The 13329-nt window shown below is 43.6% G+C and overlaps 1 protein-coding gene and 1 non-coding gene across 2 annotated transcripts in view; one reads left to right on the top strand and one right to left on the bottom strand.

Annotated features, from left to right (window-relative positions):
- Window positions 1–13329, bottom strand: part of LOC145357379 (uncharacterized) — a 101048-nt gene that overhangs the window by 11896 nt on the left and 75823 nt on the right.
- Window positions 8159–8299, top strand: LOC145357625 (U4 spliceosomal RNA). The gene has a single exon (XR_013889320.1). It is a non-coding gene; the product is annotated as a U4 spliceosomal RNA (small nuclear RNA).

Here is a 13329-nt window from a genome sequence, read left to right as displayed (position 1 = left end):
GTTATGTGTGGAACCGGAGGAGATTGGTGAAGCATTGAACCAATATTTCTCTTCGGTGTTCACGCAGGGGGACATGGATATAGCTGAGGAGGACACTGGGTTGCAGGGGAGTAGAATTGACAGTGTTACAGTTGATAAGGAGGATGTGCTGGATATTCTGGAGGGTCTGAAAATAGATAAGTCCCCTGGTCCGGATGGGATTTACCCCAGGATTCTCTGGGAGGCAAGAGAAGTGATTGCAGAGCCTCTGGCTCTGATCTTCAGGTCGTCGTTGGCCTCTGGTATAGTACCAGATGATTGGAGGTTAGCGAATGTTGTCCCATTGTTTAAGAAGGGGAACAGAGACTTCCCCGGGAATTATAGACCGGTGAGTCTCACTTCTGTTGTGGGCAAGGTTTTGGAAAAAATTATTAGGGATAGGATTTATAGTTATTTGGAGAGTAATGAGTTGATTGGAGATAGTCAGCATGGTTTTGTGGCGGGTAGGTCGTGCCTTACTAACCTGATTGAGTTTTTTGAGAAAGTGACCAAAGAGGTGGATGGGGGTAAGGCAGTGGACGTGGTGTATATGGATTTTAGTAAGGCGTTTGATAAGGTTCACCATGGTAGGCTTCTGCACAAAATGCAGATGTATGGGATTGGGGGTGATCTAGGGAACTGGATTAGGAATTGGCTAGCGGATAGGAGACAGAGGGTAGTGGTTGACGGTAAATATTCATCATGGAGTTCGGTTACAAGTGGTGTGCCTCAGGGATCTGTGTTGGGGCCACTGCTGTTTGTGATTTTTATTAATGATCTGGATGAGGGTATAGTTGGGTGGATCAGTAAATTTGCTGATGACACCAAAGTCGGAGGTGTGGTAGATAGTGAGGAAGGGTGTCATAGTTTGCAGGAAGACTTAGACAGGTTGCAGAGCTGGGCCGAGAGGTGGCGGATGGAGTTTAATGCAGAGAAATGTGAGGTAATTCACTTTGGTAGGAATAACAGATGTGTTGAGTATAGGGCTAACGGGAAGACTTTGAATAGTGTGGAGGAGCAGAGGGATCTAGGTGTATGTGTACATAGATCCCTGAAAGTTGGGAATCAAGTAGATAAGGTTGTTAAGAAGGCATAGGGTGTCTTGGCGTTTATTGGTAGGGGGATTGAATTTAGGAGTCGTAGTGTTATGTTGCAACTGTACACAACTCTGGTGCGGCCGCACTTGGAGTATTGTGTGCAGTTCTGGTCCCCACATTACAGGAAGGATGTGGAGGCTTTGGAGAGGGTGCAGAGGAGGTTTACCAGGATGTTGCCTGGTATGGAGGGGAGATCCTATGAGGAGAAGCTGAGGGATTTGTGGTTGTTTTCGCTGGAAAGAAGGCGGCTAAGAGGGGATCTTATTGAAACACATAAGATGATTAGAGGTTTAGACAGGGTGGACAGTGATAGCCTTTTTCCTCTGATGGAAAAATCTAGCACGAGGGGGCATGGCTTTAAACTAAGGGGGGGTAGTTATAGGACAGATGTCAGGGGTAGGTTCTTTACCCAGAGGGTGGTGAGGGATTGGAATGCCCTGCCTGCTGCAGTTGTAAATGCGCCTAGTTTGGGGGCGTTTAAGAGGTCTGTAGATAGGTTTATGGACGAAAAGGGATTGGTTTAGGTTAGTGGGTCATTGTTGTTGTTTTTTTTTAACTGGTCAGCGCAACATCGTGGGCCGAAGGGCCTGTTCTGCGCTGTAATGTTCTATGTTCTATGTTCATAAGGCATGCCTCCCGATCCAGACAACATCCTTGTAATGTTGGCAAGTGTGAGGTGGTCCACTTTGGTAGGAAGAATGGTAGGAAGGACTATTACGTGGCGAAAAACTGCAGCAGGCGACGGTGCAGAGGGACCTCGGGGTCCTTGTGCATGAGTCGCAAAAACCCAGCTTGCAGGTGCAGCAGGTGGTCAGGAAGGCGAATGGGATGCTGGCCTTCATAGCGAGGGGGATTGAATATAAAAGTAGGGAGGTCTTGCTGCAGCTGTATAGGGCATTGGTGAGGCCGCAGCTGGAGTACTGTGTGCAGTTTTGGGCGCCGCACCTGCACAAAGATATTTTGGCCTTGGAGGGAGTGCAGAGGAGGTTCACTAGAGTGATACCGGAGTTGAGGGGGTTGAGCTATGAGGAGAGGCTGAATAAACTAGGCTTGTACTCGTTAGAGTTTAGAAGAATGAGGGGAGATCTCATTGAGACATATAAGATGATGAATGGGATGGATAGGATAGAGGTGGAGAGACTCTTCCCGCTCAAAAAAGACAGTAGGACTAGGGGGCACAGCCTCAAGATAAAGGGGGGGCGGTTTAGAACGGAGTTGAGGAGGAACTTCTTCACTCAAAGGGTGGTGAATCTCTGGAATTCTCTGCCCGTTGAAGTGGTGGAGGCTGCCTCGCTAAATATTTTTAAGAAGCGGGTTGATGGGTTTTTGATAAGAGAGGGGATTAAGGGTTATGGGGAGAGGGCGGGAAAGTGGAACTGAGCCACGACAGATCAGCCATGATCTTATTGAATGGCGGGGCAGGCTCGAAGGGCCAGATGGCCTACTCCTGCTCCTATTTCTTATGTTCTTATGTTCTTAAATCTCCTCTGCACCCTCTCAATAGCCTCCACATCCTTCCTGTTGTGAGGCAACCAGAACTGCACACAGTACTCCAGGTGGGGTCTGACAAGGGTCTTATAAAGTTGCAGCATTACCTCCCGACTACTAAACTCAATCCCTCGATTAATGAAGGCCAGTACACCATACGCCTTCTTGACCACATCCTCCACCTGCGAGGCCGATTTGAGCGTCCTATGGACCCGGACCCCAAGATCCTTCTGCTCCTCCACAGTGCTAAGACTCCTACCCTTGGTATTGTACTCCTTCATCCCATTGGTCCTGCCAAAATGGACCACTATACATTTGAGTTTTGGAGCCATGAGGTCATGTTGCAACTGGACAAAACTCTGGTGTGGCTGCACTTAGAACATAGAACATAGAACATTACAGCGCAGAACAGGCCCTTCTGCCCACGATGTTGCGCCGACCAGCTTTTAAAAAAAAACAACACTAACCCACTAATCTAAACCAATCCCATTTCGTCCATAAACCTATCCACAGATTTCTTAAAATCCCATCCGGACCAGGGGACTTATCTATTTTCAAACCCTCTAGAATATCCAGCACATCCCCCGTATCAATTGCAATACTATCTATTTTACACCCCTGCACCCCAGTGTCCTCCTCAGCTACATTCATGTCCCCTTGCGTGAACACCGAAGAGAAATATTGGTTCAATGCCTCTCCAATCTCCTCCGGTTCCACACACAACTTCCCTCTACTGTCTGTAACTGGCCCTAATCTTGCCCTAACCAACCTTCTGTTCTTGACATACCTGTAAAATGCCTTAGGGTTCTCCTTAATCCTATCAGCCAAAGTCATCTCATGTCCTCTTTTAGCCCTTCTTAACTCCCTCTTCAACTCCCTCCTTGGAGTATTGCGTACAGTTCTGTCGCTGCATTATAGGAAGGATGTGGAAGCATTGGAAAAGGTGCAGAGGAGGTTTACCAGGATGTTGCCTGGTATGGTGGGAAGGTCTCACAAGGAAAGGCTGAGGGACTTGAGGCTGTTTTCGTTAGAGAGAAAAAGGTTAAGAGGTGACTTAATAGAGGCATATAAGATGATCAGAGGCTTAGATAGAGTGGACAGTGAGAGTCTTTTTCCTTGGATGGAGATGGCAAGCACGAGGGGACAGAGCTTTAAATTAAGGGGTGGTAGTTATAGGACGGGTGTCAGAGGTAGGTTCTTTACTCAGAGGGTAGTAAGGGCGTGGAATGCCCTGCCTGCAGCAGTTGTGGACTCGCCAACTTTAAGGGCATTTAAATGATCATTGGATAAACATATGGATAACATTGGAATAATGAAGGTTAAATGGGCTTTAGATTGGTTTCACAGGTTGGTGCAACATTGAGGGCCGAAGGGCCTGTATTTAGCTGTAATATTCCATGTTCTCCCTTCCCATCTACCACCTCACCAGTGTTTGTATCATCTGCGAACTTACTGATTAGTCCTCCTACATTCAAATCCAAAATCATTGAAATAAAACCACTGATGGAAGGTCCCCAACACTGATCATTTTGGCACCCCACTGGACATAGGCTTCCAGTCTGAAAAACAACATTTGACCATCACCCTCTGCTCCCTGCCACTCAGATTCTGGATCCAATTTGCCAAATTTCCTTGTACCCCATCAACGGTGGCGGTAACAACACATTGTCGTCACACCTGCTGTTGCTGTTACATTGAAGAGGTCAAATTCTGAGTGGCCATTTGCACCCTATTGCTGTGGTCTGGGTTCAGTGGTGTAATGGTGAGCACTCGGGACTTTGAATCCAGTGATCCGAGTTCAAGTCTCTGCAGAGCCTTGCGTTTCTTTGCCAGTGCTGGTGACTAATTTGCTGATGGGCATTTTGTTCAATTTTTTCACAGACTCTGAATCGAGTGGACAATTTTTCAACCAGTCCAACTGCTATTACAATGCACATTGCTGAGCTTTTTGTGCCAGAGATGCTTACAAAAGTGGAGTGTTGCATCTTTTCGTTACTCTTTAACTCTTGTTGAAAGAAAGGAGCAGTTGGTGTCACTTATTAGCAACAATTCGATGGAGTCTGGCAATTATTGAACTGTGTGTGTGTGTTTATGTGTGTGTTTGAGTGTATATTGAGTGTCCGTGTGGGTGTGTAAGTGTGCATGTATATGTGTTTGCGTGTATGTGTATATGCATGTGTGCGTATGTATGTGTGTCTGTATGTGCGTGAGTGTGTGTATATATGTGTGTGTACGTATGTGTGTGTATATATATATATTTGTGTGTGTGTGAGTATGTGCGTAATCACCTCTGGGCTACAGAATTTCAAAGATTCACCTTATTTCAAACGTGTAATCGTGAAATGATACAGAGTAAAGATCAGAGTGAAAGATGCAAGAGGAGTTTGTATTGATTGGAAAGAGGGGAAGTTGAGAAGGGTGAAATGTGAAAGATGTTATTGCTGATTTAGGGGAATGCATTGTAATCACACAGCTTTTGTAAGTTGGTTAATTGTAAACTTTGAAATCCAAACAAGTTGCAACACCAGGTGGAAAACAACATTTGGCTCTATGAATGTTATGTTAAGAAATGGAACACGCATCATGATTGCAGTAGCCTGACTATCTCAGTGGTGTGGGTTCGAGCCCCATGTTGGCTGTCGTTATTTTTAAACTTTGCTGTTTTCCTGGGTGAACTCCAGCTCTCCTTTCCTCCTACACTGTCACCACTTAGACGGAGTCTGTCTCCATCCCGCTTTGTTAATCTCAGTTACTGTGAGTAAAAACTGCCTTCGCTTCATTGGAAGTTGGACAGTTTAGGTTTAATTTAGTGAGAAGTTTTCTTATCATTGGGCCTGAGATTTGGATCCAGATCTGGGAGATTTTTGTGTCAGTGTAAACAGTAAAATTACCACCCATATGTTACCGTGCATTACCATTTCTATCATCAGCATTTTACAGTCTACCTCTGTCCATTTCCTTTTCGTTACTGACCTGCTGCACATGTGACATTTTCAACTCAGACAAGAAAAAATCAAATCTCTCTCCCACTGATTCAGGGAGACCTGCTGCTGATTTCCATTCACGCACATCAAATCATTTTCCCCTGGCCGGGGATTGAAACCTGGCGGTGTTAGTGAAACCACTAAACCACCAGGGAAAGTACTGTAACACTTCTAAAATATATTTTCGTAATCTCTTGGCATTTTATTTACATTTCAGACCCTTTTTCACCAGACACAAGTTTCTCCTTCAAATTGCCGTGTTTAAAAGCTGAAGTTTATTTATTAGTCACAAGTAAGGCTTACATTAACACTGCAATGAAGTTAATGTGAAATTCTCCTAGTCACCACACTACATCGCCTGTTCGGGTGAGTGCACCTAACCAGCACATCTTTCAGAAGGAGGATACCCATGCAGGCACAGGGAGAACATGCAAACTCCACACAGACAGTGACCCAAGCTGGTAATCAAACTCAGGTCCCTAGCTCTGTGAGGCAGCAGTGCTAACCACCGTGCCACCATGCCGATTTGTACTTCCAGAAAGTTCTGAACTTGAATCAGACTGCATGATTTGCTATTGCAGGTCTATCACTCTGATCATGAGCTGAGTTTCTGTAGTGAAGGAGTTATCATATACAGTTTATTTTCAGCATAGTCCCCCACTCAAAATCGGACAGAAACATTATCATAACTCACTGTTCTGAAGTTCCCCAATTGAAAGTTATTGTTGAATATGAACTGAATATGATATCCAATGAAATATTGAATATCTCCTCCATAAATGTACTCAATATCCTGATATCCACTGCAAGTTGGATAATGAATTCCATAGTTTCATGACACACTGAGAGAAGTAATTTCTTCTAATCTCTGTTTTAAAACTGCTGCCCCTCATCGTAAAACTATAACATCTACTTCTGGATTGTCCCACGAGTTAACATTCTCTCCCCTCTATCCTGTCAATTTCCTTTAGCATCTTATATTCTTCAATTATATCTCCCCTCATTCATCTAAACTCATTTTTCTTGAGGAGGCATCATGCTGGAGTTGGTGGAAATGGTGGTGGATGATGCATTGATTGCAGAAACTGCGCGGGTGAAAATAGAGGACAAGAGAGAGTCTAACATCATTCTGGGAAGGAGAGAAGGAGATTGAATATAAGAGCAGAGATGTTATGATGGAGTTATATAAAATGTTGGTTAGGCCATAGCTGGAGACCATATGCAGTTCTGTTCACCACGTGCCAGGAAAAAATGATTGCACTAGAGAAAGTGCAGAGGAAATTCACCAGGTTGGTGCCTGGGCTGGAGCATTTCAGCTATTATGAGAGACTGGATAGATTGAGATTGTTTTCTTTGGAGCAGAGAAGGCATTGGGAGGGCCTGATTAAGGTGTATAAAATTATGAGAGGCATAAATATGGTGGAGTGGAATTATTTTTCCCCTTAGCAAGTGGGCCAGTAACTGGGGGAATAGATTAAAGTTCAAGGACGGGAGATTGAGAGGAGACATAGAACATTACAGCGCAGAACAGGCCCTTCGGCCCACGATGTTGCGCCAACCAGTTAAAAAAACAATGACGTCAGAAAAAATATTTTCACCCAGAGGTTGGTGTGAGTCTGGAACACACAGCATGAAAGAGTGGTGGTCTAGGTGGGAACTCTTAAGCATTTAGATGAGCCTTTGAAATGCTAGAATGTGCAAGGCTACAAGTCAAGTATTGGAAAATAGGATTAGAAAAGGTGCTGGATCTCCAGCGTGATGAGCTGATGGGCCTCATTCTGTGCTGTAAAACTCTATGACCAGAAATCTCCAGCCAGTCAAGGTGGCGCAATTCTCTCTGGTGGTATCAGCAGCTCACCCCCAATCATGAGATTTCCCATTGAGAGGGGGGGAACCAGAGAATCCCGCCACTCGCAAACAACACATCACCTCCCAGTGGCGAGAAACATGCGGCTAGGAGGCCGGAGAATCTAGACCAATGACTCTATGGGATTAGAGTTGTGGGACATAAGTTAGAAATGTGGAATGTTCTGTCAACAACAGTGTGAAGATCTCCGTTATCGAAAACTATGAACATTTCCAATGTGCTGTTCTCGAAGGTGGCATCATCAGAACACATGATGCAGAGAAACTTGGAGAATGGGATGAAGGCTTTACAGGAAGCAGCATTTGGGCAGCTGTAGTCAGGGTAGCTGTGGGACTCATTGGGTTAGTGAGTTTGTAATGAATATTGGTCGTTAGCCAACCACCAGAAATGGAAACAGAGAGGTGAAGGAATAAGCTGGATTTGTTGTATTAGGTTTACAAAACTGAACAATCCACTGGGGAGCTCAGTACATTTCACAAAACTTCACAGGTTATATTCTCATCCCATAATCCTTGCCTTCTCATTTCAACATTGTGGTTAATTAATAGTTTCAATTTCCTAGTGGAATCTTATCAAATTATTTAACATTGAAAAAGTTAATCTCTGGTAAGTATGTGTAATGTACACAAATCAATTCACTTTACACACCAATAGTGTGAAGACTTTAGGTTTGATAGATCATCATGTGTCAGGAGAACCACCATTACTTTGCACAGCGGCAGTATTGTAGCCAATGAGGGTTAACTGAGATGCGATTATTGCTTATTGAAAATGTTTCCCAATGTCCCATTATGGTGACTTGTAAGACAGTCAACATCAGCAATTTTTGATAGTCTCTTCGGAGACTGTTTATATGCAGAAAATAAAAGATCAGGTGAACCTTCAACAGGCAAGTTAGCATCTTTCTGATAATAAAATATTTAATGAAATGTTTAATGGAATTTTGCCATTATTTGAATTGCTGAATACCTTTTTTAAAATTCATTTTACCAGATGTGGGCATCATTAGCTGGGCGAGCAGTTATTGCCCATCCCTTACTGTCCTGGGCATTTAAGAGACAACTACATTGATCTGGATATGTAGGCCAGACCACATAAGGCAGGCAGATTTCCTTCCCTAAAGGACATTAGTGAACCAGATGGGTTTTTAGTGCAATTGGCGATGGTTTCATAGTCATCATTAGACTTCTAATTTCAAGTTTTTGTTAAATTGGAATTTCACCATCTGTTGTGGTAGGATTCAAACCTGGGTCCCAGGTTCATTACTCTGGGTCTCTGGATTCCTAATCTTAAACTTTACTGCTTAAATATATTCATGCTCATTGATTTTGTAACTCATGTTTCACCAGATATTTCCTCATGGTTTACAAATGTTGCTGTATTTCCGAGCGAGAGGTTTAGTAGTATAGTTGTTAATTCCTTCATCAAAATAATTATGGAACTCCAAAAAGTCCCTCTTCGGTTTGAAAGCACTTTTTAACATGCACTAGTCTGGAAATGTGCTATATAAATAGAAGTTTGTCTTTCTATAACAAACTTGAATCCAATCCCTGTGGAGTCAGACCCTCATCAGTGGAAAAAGATTCTCACTATCCACTCTATCAAACCATCCATCCCTATTGCCTCCAACTGCATAATCTCAAATTTACAATGAAATTTCCATTGAAAACTCTTTGCTCACTTCAGAGATCTTGGTCTCCATGATTTATCCACAAAACTGAATTTCCTCATCCCTGGACATGGTGCAAGAGGAAGGATAGAGATTTTTTGGTAAATATTTTCAGTTGGCAAGTGAGAAAATCCAGAAGGAAGCAGCCAAAGAATCAGATTTGTGAGTCAATATTGCACACAATACTCCAGCTGTAGTGTAACCAATGCTCTGTAATCAATTACTGTCCTAATGAAGGATACTATTCTATTAGCTTTCCTAATTGCTTGCCTTATCTCTAAGGTAATACTTTGTGATTAATACATTGGGTATATAGATAGTGCTATGCCTCAGAATTATTCAACCTCTCATCATTTAGATGATGAGCTTTATTTTTTGTTCTTCCTGCCAAAAAGGACAATTTCACATTTCCTCAATTATATTCCATTTGCCAGACATTTATCCTCTCTAAAACTATTTACAGCCCATTGTAGCCACCTTACGTTCTCTTCACACTGTTTCTTCACATCTATCTTTGTATTATCAGCAAATTTAGCAACCAGACTTTCAGTCTTTTACATAAGTTATAAACAGTTGAGGCCCCAGCACCAATCCTTGTGGCAGACCATTCGTCACATATCGGCAACCAGATTATTCCCCAATGGTGGCAACTCTCTTTCCTGTTAGCTCTCCAATCCAGGCCTATACATTACACTCTGGACAATAAGATTTTAATTTCTGCAGTAAGCTTTGATGTGACAGCTTTTCAAATATCTTCTTGAAATCAGTGTACAGTACATCCACTGGTTCCCCTCTATTCACAGCACATGAGTCCTATAAAGTACTTTGCAATGGTCTCATCCTGTGGTATAATCATTATGATTCTCTGTTTCCCTCATGCTGAGGCCGTGAACCATGAAGTCTTTTCCCACTTAATCCCTCCTGATTTTCACTCAATCAGAGCCCTTTCCTGTTATGTTTTTTTCTCTCCTGCGTATCGCTTGTTCGAAGCTTCCTAAATTTCTCCAGTTTTAATGAGCAGCCATGGAGGTGAAAAATGAGATGTGATTTCCTGTGCAGAAATGCTACCTGACTTCCGGAGTTTTTCCAGCAGTTTAAACTTTCACAGCTTTAGATGGCAATGAAAGGAACTTTAGTGGGGAATTCCGTCAGTGGCAGCTTCTTTCTCTAGGGGTATGATTCATGCTTTGATTGCTGTGAGCAAAGAGTTTGAATCACAGATGAGCCCTTATTTGCCTGTTGTTTCCTATTGGTCAAGTCATGGGTATGACTGTGTACATGGCGGGATTGTTTTATGTAGGTTTGGTTTGAGAACCTGTATGCAGACTGCAGGGAATCTATCAACACAACACAGTCACAATAAAACAAATACTTTATGCTCTACCTGCCCAGCTAGCTCAGTTGGTGGAGCATGAGACTCTTAATCCCAGAATTGTGAGTTCAAGTCCCGTGATGGAACCATTGTTTTTAAACATTGCTGCTTTCCTGGGTGAACTCCAGTTCTCCATTCCTCTGGCAGTATCACTGCTCAAATTGAATCTTTCTCCATCCCAATTTGTTAATCTCAGTTACTGGTTTCCGAGTGAAAGCTACCTGCACTCCATTGGAAGTCAGACAGGTTAGTATTTAATTTAGTCAGAGATTTTCTTATCATTGAGTCCAAGATTGGACCCAGATCTGAGGGGTATTTAGAAACAATAAAATCTACTCCATTAACAGCCAGGCTTTCCTTGCATCACCATCTGTATCGTTGGTGCTCTGCAGCCTATCACTGTCCTTTTTTTCCTATTCTTGACATGTGACATTTCCAATTCAGACACACGAGAAAATCTCCCTCACAGTGATTCCGACAGATTTAGCGCTGACCAGGAATAACGCAAGGTTTTTACACAGCAAAAGATTTTCATTCCCTGACCGGGAATCGAACCTGGGTCAAAGAACAAAGAACAAAATCAGCCCGGGAAACAGGCCCTTCGGCCCCACGAGCCCACGCCGCCGTCTCAACACCACCAGTCCCCCTCTCCACCCACGACCCCTGTCTAATGTTTATGGCCATCCAGATTGAGGGAAACTGATTTCGGGACAATTTATTCCTGCCAATCAGCCTAATAGCACATCTTTGGGGTGTGGGAGGAAACCGGAGCACCCGGAGAAAACCCACGCAAGCACGGGGAGAATGTGCAAACTCCCACAGACACCGGCCCAAATCCATGTGTCTGCACAGCAATCAGTGATAGTCACTGAGCTGTCGTCTTGCCCAGTATCTGGTCCAGTTTAAGCACACACTAACGACATGAAGCACTAGGCCAATCTCGAACAACCAAGAGCAGTCCCAGTACGACCCATCGCGTGTATGCCCCTCGTTGGACACAAGGCGGACCAACTTAAAACCTGTGAATGAAAAGAGAAAAAACATTATTATCATACCATATCCATTTACATTACCAGAGACACCGCAATGCTAATGACCCTTATTTAAAACAATCTCCTATATTCACCCATCTCCAACTCAGTCATGTGCCTGTCTAAGTTACTCTTAAAGGACTCTAGTGTGTTTGCCTCCACCACCTTATTTGGCAGAGCATTCCATACCCCCACTACACTCTGTGTGAAAAACCTCCCTCTAATATCTGTGTTGTACCTCTCCCCAGTCACCTTAAGTCCATGGCTCCTTGTCCTACGTGTCTCTATCATAGGAAATAGCTTACCTCTGTTTACTCTATCTATACCCTTCATAATCTTATATACCTCTATTAGATCCCCCCTCAGTCGACGTCTTTCAAGGGAAAAGAGCCCCAATTTCTTCAATCTTTCCTCATACCCCAGTCCTTCCATACCAGGCAACATCCTGGTAAACCTCTTCTGCACTCTCTCCAGAGTCTCCACGTCCTTCCGGTAGTAAGGCGACCAGAACTGGACGCAGTACTCCAAATGCGGCCTAACCAACGTTCTGTATAACTGCAACATTAGACTCCAGCTCTTATATTCTATACCCCTTCCTATAAAGGCTAACATACCATAGGCTTTCTTCACCACACTCTCCACTTGCACTGCCACCTTCAAAGACTTGTGCACTTGCACCCCCAGGTCTCGCTGCGATTCTATACTCCTTACGGGCTTATCCTTTATCATATAACTCCCCCCTACATTATTCCGGCCAAAATGCATCACCTCACATTTATCCGGATTAAACTCCATTTGCCATATATCTGCCCAATCAACCAGCCTATCAATATCCCGCTGTATTGCCAGACACTGCTCCTCACTGCCCGCTAATCCAGCCATCTTGGTGTCATCAGCAAATTTGCTGATCACACCACTTACTCCCTCTTCCAAATCATTTATATACACTACAAAGAGAAGAGGTCCCAGTACTGAGCCCTGCGGCACACCACTAGTGACAGACCTCCAGCTAGAAAAAGACCCCTCCACTACTACTCTCTGACTCCTCTTTGCAAGCCAGTTCTCTACCCATCTAGATACCTGACCACATATCCCATGAGCTTTAATCTTCTCTACCAACCTACCATGAGGGACTTTGCCAAACGCCTTACTGAAATCCATATAGACGACATCAACAGCTCGTCCTTCATCGACCGTTTTTGTCACCTCCTCAAAGAATTCTACCAGATCGCAGCAGTAAGAGTGCCAAATCTTAACCGGTAGACAACTAGGGAAATTGCTGTGACTTCTTTAAAAGCCTAACTTATTCCTAACCTTGCCTTTTATTTCAATTTCAGACTTTATTCTCGGAGAATAAATTTCTCCTTCAAATTGTCATGTTTAGCTCGAATACAATTGACTGCTTCAGGCAGTGAAAACAGTGATTGCTGTTAACTGGAGAATGAAATTGGCAGTGACATGAAATAATCCCGCAATCTGCTCCTCTGTAACTTTGAATTTCCAAATCTCCCTCACCCTCATCACTGTGCCTCATGTGAAACTTACAAGGGAACACGTGGCAGATGTTCATCATTGAAAGTAACTGACACAAGACATTTAGAACATAGAACATAGAACACTACAGCACAAACAGGCCCTTCGGCCCACAAGTTGCGCCGATCACATCAATACCTACTAAGCCATAGACCTATCTATAACCCCCAATCCCATTAAACCCCATATACTCATCCAGAAGTCTTTTAAAAGACCCCAGCGAGTTCGCCTCCACCACCACTGACGGCAGCCGATTCCATTCACTCACCA

This window comes from Carcharhinus amblyrhynchos, chromosome 23 (assembly GCF_965287045.1).
Source record: "Carcharhinus amblyrhynchos chromosome 23, sCarAmb.v2.hapA, whole genome shotgun sequence".
Taxonomy (NCBI): Eukaryota; Metazoa; Chordata; class Chondrichthyes; order Carcharhiniformes; family Carcharhinidae; genus Carcharhinus; species Carcharhinus amblyrhynchos.
The sequence above is the reverse complement of the archived record's forward strand: the minus strand, read 5'-3'. Positions and strand labels throughout refer to the sequence as shown.